Raw genomic sequence first — 8,785 nt, 5'->3', positions numbered from 1 at the left:
TTTTTGGAAGGGCCATCATGCGTGACACTGCAGTGCCACTCCTAGATGGGCCAGGTGTTTGTGTCGGCCACTTGGGTCACTGAGCTTAGTCATCCAGCGACCTCGGTGCAAATTTTAGGACTAAAAATAATATTGTGAGGTGTGAGGTGTTAAGAATAGACTGAAAATGAGTTGAAATTATGGTTATTGAGGTTAATAATACTTTGGGATCAAAATGACTCCCAAATTCTATGATTTAAGCTGTTTTTTAGGGTTTTTTGAAAAAAACACCCGAATCCAAAACACACCCGAATCCGACAAAAAAAATTCGGTGAGGTTTAGCCAAAACGCGTTCGAACCCAAAACACGGCCGCGGAACCGAACCCAAAACCAAAACACAAAACCCGAAAAATTTCCGGTGCACATCTCTAGTGGCCATGCCATGTCACTGTGCAGGAGCCAGCACCGCTCACACACTAGTCCCCGGTGCAGCCCCCAACCCCCGGGACACCCGGAGCAACAAAATGTAGATTCAGGCCACCAGGCAACGCCCCTACCTATGAAACCATGCCTCCTTTTTACCATTGCGCTGCTTATCTGCGCGCACTGCATTACAATCTCCCTCGCCACCTCTCTGGGTGTCACCAGTGATAGTGACACCTCTGCCATGCTTGTAGCAGCTGGTCCTAAGATCTACGCCTCAAGCCCTGAGTGTTTGCCCTTGTGACTTGTTGATCATCATAGCAAAGCAGATGCTTACAGAAAACTGCAGGGGCTTAGATTGAAAATAAAAAAAATTGATGGGTATAAGGTAGAGAGGAGCGGGTTCGGTTCTCCGAGAACCGAATTCCCCACGAACTCCACGTGGTTTACACTGGTACGAGGCAGGCTCGGTTGTTCCCGCCTGACTCGGAAAACCTGAACAAGGGAAAATGTCATCATCCCGCTGTCGGATTCTCGCGAGATTCGGATTCCATATAAAGAGCTGCGCGTTGCCGCCATTTTTACTCGTGCATTGAAGAGAGAGCGGAGAGGACGTGGCTATGTTCTCTCAGTGGAAATCTCAATATCAGTGCTCAGTATCAGTGGATACTTATTGCTGCTCAGTAATACTAGTAGTGTGTCTCTCCTGCTCAGTGTCAGTTCTCAGTAGTATCCTCATCAGTGCTCAGTATCACTGCTCATTGTCTTGTGCTGCATTGTTGTGCTCAGCATACTACAGTACATTACTAATAGTCCAGTGCTGCATCTTGCTGCTCAGTGTCAGTTCTAGTATCCTCATCAGTGCTCACTATCCCTGCTCATTGCATTGTGGTGTTCTGTATACTACAGTAACATAGTAATATAGTAACATATAGTAACATAGTTTTTGAGGTTGAATAGAGGCAAATTGCCCATCGTGTTCAACCTGTTTTAAGTTGTGATGATTCTACATACTTGCTGAATAATGTTATATGACTACTTAGCTACTACAACTCATGTTACCCCCGGATTAACCATGTTGATATTTTAAGTATTATAACCTTGGATAGCTTTTTCATTCAGAAATTTATCCATTCCTTTTTTAAATCCAATTACAGAGTCCGCCATTACCACCTTCCCTGGCAGGGAATTCCACATCCTGATTGCCCTAACAGTGAAGATCATAGTATCTCACCTGGCAGGTAAGTAGGAGTTGGGCCAGAGCTGTGGAGGATTGCTGCTCGGGCACCCCCTGTCAAGTGAAGGAGATCCAACTGAGGCAGCACAAGGGAACTCTCGAAAGAAGAACAAGGCTAGAGGAAGATCTGAGACAAAGAAATCTGACTTTTACCAGAGCTGACCAGAGGAAAGCACAAACACAGTCCCCCACTACCACAAATAATGCAGTCGAGTTTCCCACATTTGGGGAAATCACAGGGGTCAGCATACCCAGAATGCAATGAATGAACCTCACCCTGGGAGAACAATCTTCATGACCATGGTATCGCCTATGCAAAATAAGTATGATTTGGGATAGGGCTGGGGAGGGCCGCTGCTCAGGCACATCTCTGTCAAGTAAAGGAGATTCAACTGAGGCAGCACAAGGGAACTCTCATCTGGGGACAACAACTGCAGGGAGAACACATATTTTCAGATGAACATGGGAGGGCAGAAGGCTGCCTAATACTGAAGCACCCCCAAACAACAAACCAAATGCAACAACTAGTACAAGCATTCCTGGGGGAAGTTCTGCAGAAGACGGATTTGCATACGGTGATGTCATCCAAGCAGTGGGCCAAAGTTGGCTGGAACCCTCATCTGCATATGAAAAGAGAAAAGGGGTATGCAGGGCATGGCGGCCTTTTGCGGCGCTTGGATGACCCTTAGTTCGCATTAAACACCCCCACCCTCCTTCGGTGTGGGGCTCATGTTGCCAATGCCCCAGCCCCTGAAGCATTCAAGCTGATTTCTTACAGCAGCTTGGCACTGTAACAGCTCCAGAGCTGCTCTGTAAGGCAAGTAAAAGGGTGTGTAGTTTGCATTGTGCATTGGAAGGCACAAAGTAAGCAGACAGGAGGAGAAGTCAGGATAGTGCACAAGGGTATAAAAGGGAGGGGCTCAAGAAAAAAGAAGTGGAAACAGACAGCAAACTAGGCTGGAGAGAGACCTGAGACAAAGAGATCTGAATTATACGAGAGCCGACCAGGGGAAACACAAATTCTGCAGTCAAGTTTCCCACATTTGGGGAAATCGCAGGGGCAGCACACCCAGAGTGCAATGGGTGAGCCTTGCCCTGGGAGAAGCACCTTCATGATCATAGTATCTCACCTGGCAGGTAAGTAGGAGTTGGGCTTGAGCTGGGGAGGGTCGCTGCTCGGGCACCCCCCTGTCAAGTGAAGGAGATCCAACTGAGGCAGCACAAGGGAACTCTCGAAAGAAGAACAAGGCTAGAGGAAGATCTGAAACAAAGAAATCTGACTTTTACCAGAGCTGACCAGAGGAAAACACAAACACAGTCCCCCACTACCACAAATAATGCAGTCGAGTTACCCACATTTGGGGAAATCACAGGGGTCAGCATACCCAGAATGCAATGAATGAACCTCACCCTGGGAGAATAATCTTCATGACCATGGTATCTCCTATGCAAAATAAGTATGATTTGGGATAGGGCTGGGGAGGGCCGCTGCTCAGGCACATCTCTGTCAAGTAAAGGAGATTCAACTGAGGCAGCACAAGGGAACTCTCATCTGGGACAACAACTGCAGGGAGAACACATATTTTCAGATGAACATGGGAGGGCAGAAGGCTGCCTAATACTGAAGCACCCCCAAACAACAAACCAAATGCAACAACTAGTGCAAGCATTCCTGGGGGAAGGCCTGCCGCAGATTGATTTGCATATGGTGATGTCATCCAAGCAGTGGGTCAAAGTTGGCTTCAACCTTCGTCTGCATATGAAAAGAGAAAAGGGGCGTGCAGGGCATGGCGGCCTTTTGCGGTGCTTGGATGACCCTTAGTTTGCATTAAACACCCCCACCCTCCTTCGGTGTGGGTCTCATGTTGGCCATGCCCCAGCCCCTGAAGCATTCAAGCTGATTTCTTGCAGCAGCTTGGCACTGTAACAGCTCCAGAGCTGCTCTGTAAGGCAAGTAAAAGGGTGTGGGCCCTGCAGCACTACCTGTAGTTTGCATTGTGCATTGGAAGGCACAAAGTAAGCAGACAGGAGGAGAAGTCAGGATAGTGCACAAGGGTATAAAAGGGAGGGGCTCAAGAAAAAAGAAGTGGAAACAGACAGCAAACTAGGCTGTAGAGAGACCTGAGACAAAGAGATCTGAATTATACAAGAGCCGACCAGGGGAAACACAAATTCTGCAGTCAAGTTTCCCACATTTGGGGAAATCGCAGGGGCAGCACACCCAGAGTGCAATGGGTGAGCCTTGCCCTGGGAGAAGCACCTTCATGATCATAGTATCTCACCTGGCAGGTAAGTAGGAGTTGGGCTAGAGCTGGGGAGGGTCGCTGCTCGGGCACCCCCCTGTCAAGTGAAGGAGATCCAACTGAGGCAGCACAAGGGAACTCTCGAAAGAAGAACAAGGCTAGAGGAAGATCTGAGACAAAGAAATCTGACTTTTACCAGAGCTGACCAGAGGAAAACACAAACACAGTCCCCCACTACAACAAATAATGCAGTCGAGTTACCCACATTTGGGGAAATCACAGGGGTCAGCATACCCAGAATGCAATGAATGAACCTCACCCTGGGAGAACAATCTTCATGACCATGGTATCTCCTATGCAAAATAAGTATGATTTGGGATAGGGCTGGGGAGGGCCGCTGCTCAGGCACATCTCTGTCAAGTAAAGGAGATTCAACTGAGGCAGCACAAGGGAACTCTCATCTGGGGACAACAACTGCAGGGAGAACACATATTTTCAGATGAACATGGGAGGGAAGAAGGCTGCCTAATACTGAAGCACCCCCAAACAACAAACCAAATGCAACAACTAGTGCAAGCATTCCTGGGGGAAGGCCTGCAGCAGATGGATTTGCATATGGTGATGTCATCCAAGCAGTGGGTCAAAGTTGGCTTCAACCCTCGTCTGCATATGAAAAGAGAAAAGCGGCGTGCAGGGCATGGCGGCCTTTTGCGGCGCTTGGATGACCCCTAGTTCGCATTAAACACCTCCACCCTCCTTCGGTGTGGGGCTCATGTTGGCTATGCCCCAGCCCCTGAAGCATACAAGCTGATTTCTTGCAGCAGCTGGGCACTGAAACAGCTCTAGAGCTGCTCTGTACGGCAAGTAAAAGGGTGTGGGCCCTGCAGCACTACCTGTAGTTTGCATTGTGCATTGGAAGGCACAAAGTAAGCAGACGGGAGAAGTCAGGATAGTGCGCAAGGGCATAGAAGGGAGCAGCTCAAAAAAAGAGAAGTGGAAACAGACAGCAAACTAGGCTGGAGAGAGACCTGAGACAAAGAGATCTGAACTATACGAGAGCCGACCAGGGGAAACACAAATTATGCAGTCAAGTTTCCCACATTTGGGGAAATCGCAGGAGCAGCACACCCAGAGTGCAATGGGTGAGCCTTGCCCTGGGAGAAGCACCTTCATGATCATAGTATCTCACCTGGCAGGTAAGTAGGATTTGGGCTAGAGCTGGGGAGGGTCGCTGCTCGGGTACCCCCCTGTCAAGTGAAGGAGATCCAACTGAGGCAGCACAAGGGAACTCTCGAAAGAAGAACAAGGCTAGAGGAAGATCTGAGACAAAGAAATCTGACTTTTACCAAAGCTGACCAGAGGAAAGCACAAACACAGTCCCCCACTACCACAAATAATGCAGTCGAGTTTCCCACATTTGGGGAAATCACAGGGGTCAGCATACCCAGAATGCAATGAATGAACCTCACCCTGGGAAAACAATCTTCATGACCATGGTATCGCCTATGCAAAATAAGTATGATTTGGGATAGGGCTGGGGAGGGCCGCTGCTCAGGCACATCTCTGTCAAGTAAAGGAGATTCAACTGAGGCAGCACAAGGGAACTCTCATCTGGGGACAACAACTGCAGGGAGAACACATATTTTCAGATGAACATGGGAGGGCAGAAGGCTGCCTAATACTGAAGCAACCCCAAACAACAAACCAAATGCAACAACTAGTGCAAGCATTCCTGGGGGAAGGCCTGCAGCAGATGGATTTGCATATGGTGATGTCATCCAAGCAGTGGGTCAAAGTTGGCTTCAACCCTCGTCTGCATGTGAAAAGAGAAAAGGGGCGTGCAGGGCATGGCGGCCTTTTGCGGCGCTTGGATGACCCCTAGTCCGCATTAAACACCTCCACCCTCCTTCGGTGTGGGGCTCATGTTGGCTATGCCTCAGCCCCTGAAGCATTCAAGCTGATTTCTTGCAGCAGCTGGGCTCTGTAACAGCTCCAGAGCTGCTCTGTACGGCAAGTAAAAGGGTGTGGGCCCTGCAGCACTACCTGTAGTTTGCATTGTGCATTGGAAGGCACAAAGTAAGCAGACGGGAGAAGTCAGGATAGTGCGCAAGGGCATAGAAGGGAGCAGCTCAAGAAAAGAGAAGTGGAAACAGACAGCAAACTAGGCTGGAGAGAGACCTGAGACAAAGAGATCTGAATTATACGAGAGCCGACCAGGGGAAACACAAATTATGCAGTCAAGTTTCCCACATTTGGGGAAATCGCAGGAGCAGCACACCCAGAGTGCAATGGGTGAGCCTTGCTGTCACGTTTGAATAGAGAAAGGAGGATCACAAATTATATGTGATCTAAGGTGTGGTGATTACCTGCAGGAATAATCACCAATAATGTTTTCAAGTGACTGTATATATATAATTTTGTATTCTTTCAGCCGAGATGTGACAACATGGCTGACATGCAATGTCCTGCATTTGACCCCCATAGGTCCAGGCCAAGAGAGATCTGCAGTCCATTTAAAGTAATCCAAAACTGGGATTGATATTTTAGCTTTTATTTTTACTTAAAGTACAATAACTTGTACCATTTTAATTTGTTTTAATAGTATATTGACAGTATTGTTTTCTTTCAAAAATCCACTTAATTTTCTTTACCCTATTATTAAAATGGTAATTGACAAAAACAAACTACATTGTCACCAGAAGAGCAATACAAAATGTACAAGTGATATATTAAAATCATCTTTCCAGCTTGAATTTCAATGATGCATTGGGGCAAAAATTTTGTGAGAAACATCTTCACCCTTAAATAAAGATTTTCTTAATTCCTTACCTGTGTGCTAATTAGATATCACCTTGTTTTCACATTAAACAGACTTCCACATGAGAAAGCAGCATGAGAATGCTTATTAGCCTTTGTCAGTATGTACTTTTGCAAAGTGTCGCTCTGGCGCAATCAGTTAGTGTGTACGGCTATTAACCAAAAGGTTTGTGGTTCAATCCCACCCAGGGATGTAATTGACCTTGTTATCAGATTTTGGTGATCTTTAAGTAGACAAGTCAAAATTTCGAAAACCCCTGTTATGGTGTAGGGTACCTGGCCTTCTTGCTGCAATTGTTCATGCCGTTGGCTTGTGTTCTGTTGAATGACACGTTCTGCCACGTTCTGCGGCATGCTTAAGGTGTGAGCTGGTAAGATGCTCACCTTAGTTTAACAATAAATCATTTCCTCGAAATGTCCGTCTCCCTGGGCACAGTTCCTATAACTGGAGTCTGGAGGAGGGGCATAGAGGGAGGAGCCAGTTCACACCCTTTGAAAGTCTTAAAGTGCCCATGTCTCTTGCGGATCCCATCTATACCCCATGGTTCTTAATGTGACCCCAGCATCCTTTACGGACTAAGAGAAAAGGATGCCCTTGTGTACTATCCTGACTTCTCCTCCCGTATTGTGCCTTCCAACGCACAATGCGAACTACAGGTGGTGCTGCAGGGCCCACACCCTTTTACTTGCCTTACAGAGCAGCTCTGGAGCTGTTACAGTGCCCAGCTGCTGCAAGAAATCAGCATGAATGCTTCAGGGGATGGGGCATGGCCAACATGAGCCCCACACCAAAGGAGGGTGGGGGTGTTTAATGCGAACTAGGGGTCATCCAAGCACTGCAAAAGGCCGCCATGCCCTGCATGCCCCTTTTCTCTTTTTATATGCAGATGAGGGTTCCAGCCAACTTTGGCCCACTGCTTGGATGACATCACCGTATGCAAATCCGTCTGCTGCAGACCTTCCCCCAGGAATGCTTGTACTAGTTGTTGCATATGGTTTGATATTTGATGGTGCTTCAGTATTAGGCAGCCTTCCGCCCTCCCATGTTCATCTGAAAAGATGTGGTCTCCCTGCAGTTGTTGTCCCCAGACGAGAGTTCCCTTGTGCTTCCTCAGTTGAATCTCCTTAACTTGACGGGGGAGGGGCTGCCCGAGCTGCCACCCTCCCCAGCCCTATCCCAACTCATACTTATTTTACATATTAGATCTCTTGATCATGAAGATTGTTCTCACAGGGTGAGGTTCATCCATTATATTTTAAAATAGGAAGGTACAAATTACATATTTGAATTGCATCTATGTGCTGGATTCAAATGCCCCCCCCCCCTTCCTTTCTCAATTGTGCCCGTCAGCAGCTATTCTAAGGTTGCTGCCAATGGGTGTGACACATTAATTTCTTCTGTGGGGTACACTGGACTCCACAAGGATTCACATTGGGGTGTAGAGTAGGATCTTGATCTGAGGCACCAACCGGCTCAAAGCTTTTGACTGTTCCCAAGATGCTCAGCGCATCCTCCTCTATAACCCCGCTTCCATGAACAGGGAGCTCAGTTTGTAGTTGGTGCCTTCAGTAGCAGGCCACTTAACAGGGGCCTGCCTCAGGCAGCCTATTCTTAGCTATTAATTTTGACAAGAAAAGAAGAACTTGTTTTATGAGAATCTACAAGGGCTGCAGCAGGCTAGGTCTAATAGACATCTTTACTGCAGCTTCATCACTCCCAGCGGCGCTGTATACTCCCGTGCCCTGGTTGCTGGGTCACTGCAGCGGAGGCTCCGGTTTCTTCCTAAGGTCAGTCACACACACACCGCCCTTCCGGATCACGAGGCCGCTGATTAAGGGGAGCGTGGCCGTAGGGGGTGGGCCGTGTGCGCACTGGGGTGGACACTGATTACTGGGCAGCCGCTCCACTAGCCACCAGGTACAGTTAAGGAGCACAGGTCTGGGGGTTTTTCTCCTATATTAACCCAATTTTGTACTGCCCGCAGCGCTATGTGATAGGTAATAGGGCCTGATTCAGGTTGGATTGCAATCACAATAAGCAATCCAACTGCAAAAATTGCTAAGAGCATACGCATGTGCCTGCATG

At 47.9% G+C, this 8,785-nt stretch overlaps 7 non-coding genes across 7 annotated transcripts; all 7 read right to left on the bottom strand.

Moving 5' to 3' along the window:
* Window positions 1–1,802: 1,802 nt before the first annotated feature.
* On the bottom strand, window positions 1,803–1,966 carry LOC135000714 (U1 spliceosomal RNA). Its single transcript, XR_010202548.1, has one exon. It is a non-coding gene; the product is annotated as a U1 spliceosomal RNA (small nuclear RNA).
* Window positions 1,967–2,621: 655 nt separating this feature from the next.
* Window positions 2,622–2,784, bottom strand: LOC135000738 (U1 spliceosomal RNA). The gene has a single exon (XR_010202566.1). It is a non-coding gene; the product is annotated as a U1 spliceosomal RNA (small nuclear RNA).
* A 152-nt stretch (window positions 2,785–2,936) lies between these two features.
* LOC135000724 (U1 spliceosomal RNA) lies at window positions 2,937–3,100 on the bottom strand. The gene has a single exon (XR_010202556.1). It is a non-coding gene; the product is annotated as a U1 spliceosomal RNA (small nuclear RNA).
* Window positions 3,101–3,773: 673 nt separating this feature from the next.
* LOC135000741 (U1 spliceosomal RNA) lies at window positions 3,774–3,936 on the bottom strand. The gene has a single exon (XR_010202569.1). It is a non-coding gene; the product is annotated as a U1 spliceosomal RNA (small nuclear RNA).
* Window positions 3,937–4,088: 152 nt separating this feature from the next.
* Window positions 4,089–4,252, bottom strand: LOC135000718 (U1 spliceosomal RNA). Its single transcript, XR_010202552.1, has one exon. It is a non-coding gene; the product is annotated as a U1 spliceosomal RNA (small nuclear RNA).
* A 671-nt stretch (window positions 4,253–4,923) lies between these two features.
* LOC135000728 (U1 spliceosomal RNA) lies at window positions 4,924–5,086 on the bottom strand. The gene has a single exon (XR_010202560.1). It is a non-coding gene; the product is annotated as a U1 spliceosomal RNA (small nuclear RNA).
* Window positions 5,087–5,238: 152 nt separating this feature from the next.
* LOC135000715 (U1 spliceosomal RNA) lies at window positions 5,239–5,402 on the bottom strand. Its single transcript, XR_010202549.1, has one exon. It is a non-coding gene; the product is annotated as a U1 spliceosomal RNA (small nuclear RNA).
* Between the last annotated feature and the right edge of the window lie 3,383 nt (window positions 5,403–8,785).

This window comes from Pseudophryne corroboree, unplaced genomic scaffold (assembly GCF_028390025.1).
Source record: "Pseudophryne corroboree isolate aPseCor3 unplaced genomic scaffold, aPseCor3.hap2 scaffold_1568, whole genome shotgun sequence".
NCBI lineage: Eukaryota > Metazoa > Chordata > Amphibia > Anura > Myobatrachidae > Pseudophryne > Pseudophryne corroboree.
Note: the sequence above shows the minus strand (reverse complement) of the source record. Positions and strands in the feature narration are given on the sequence as shown.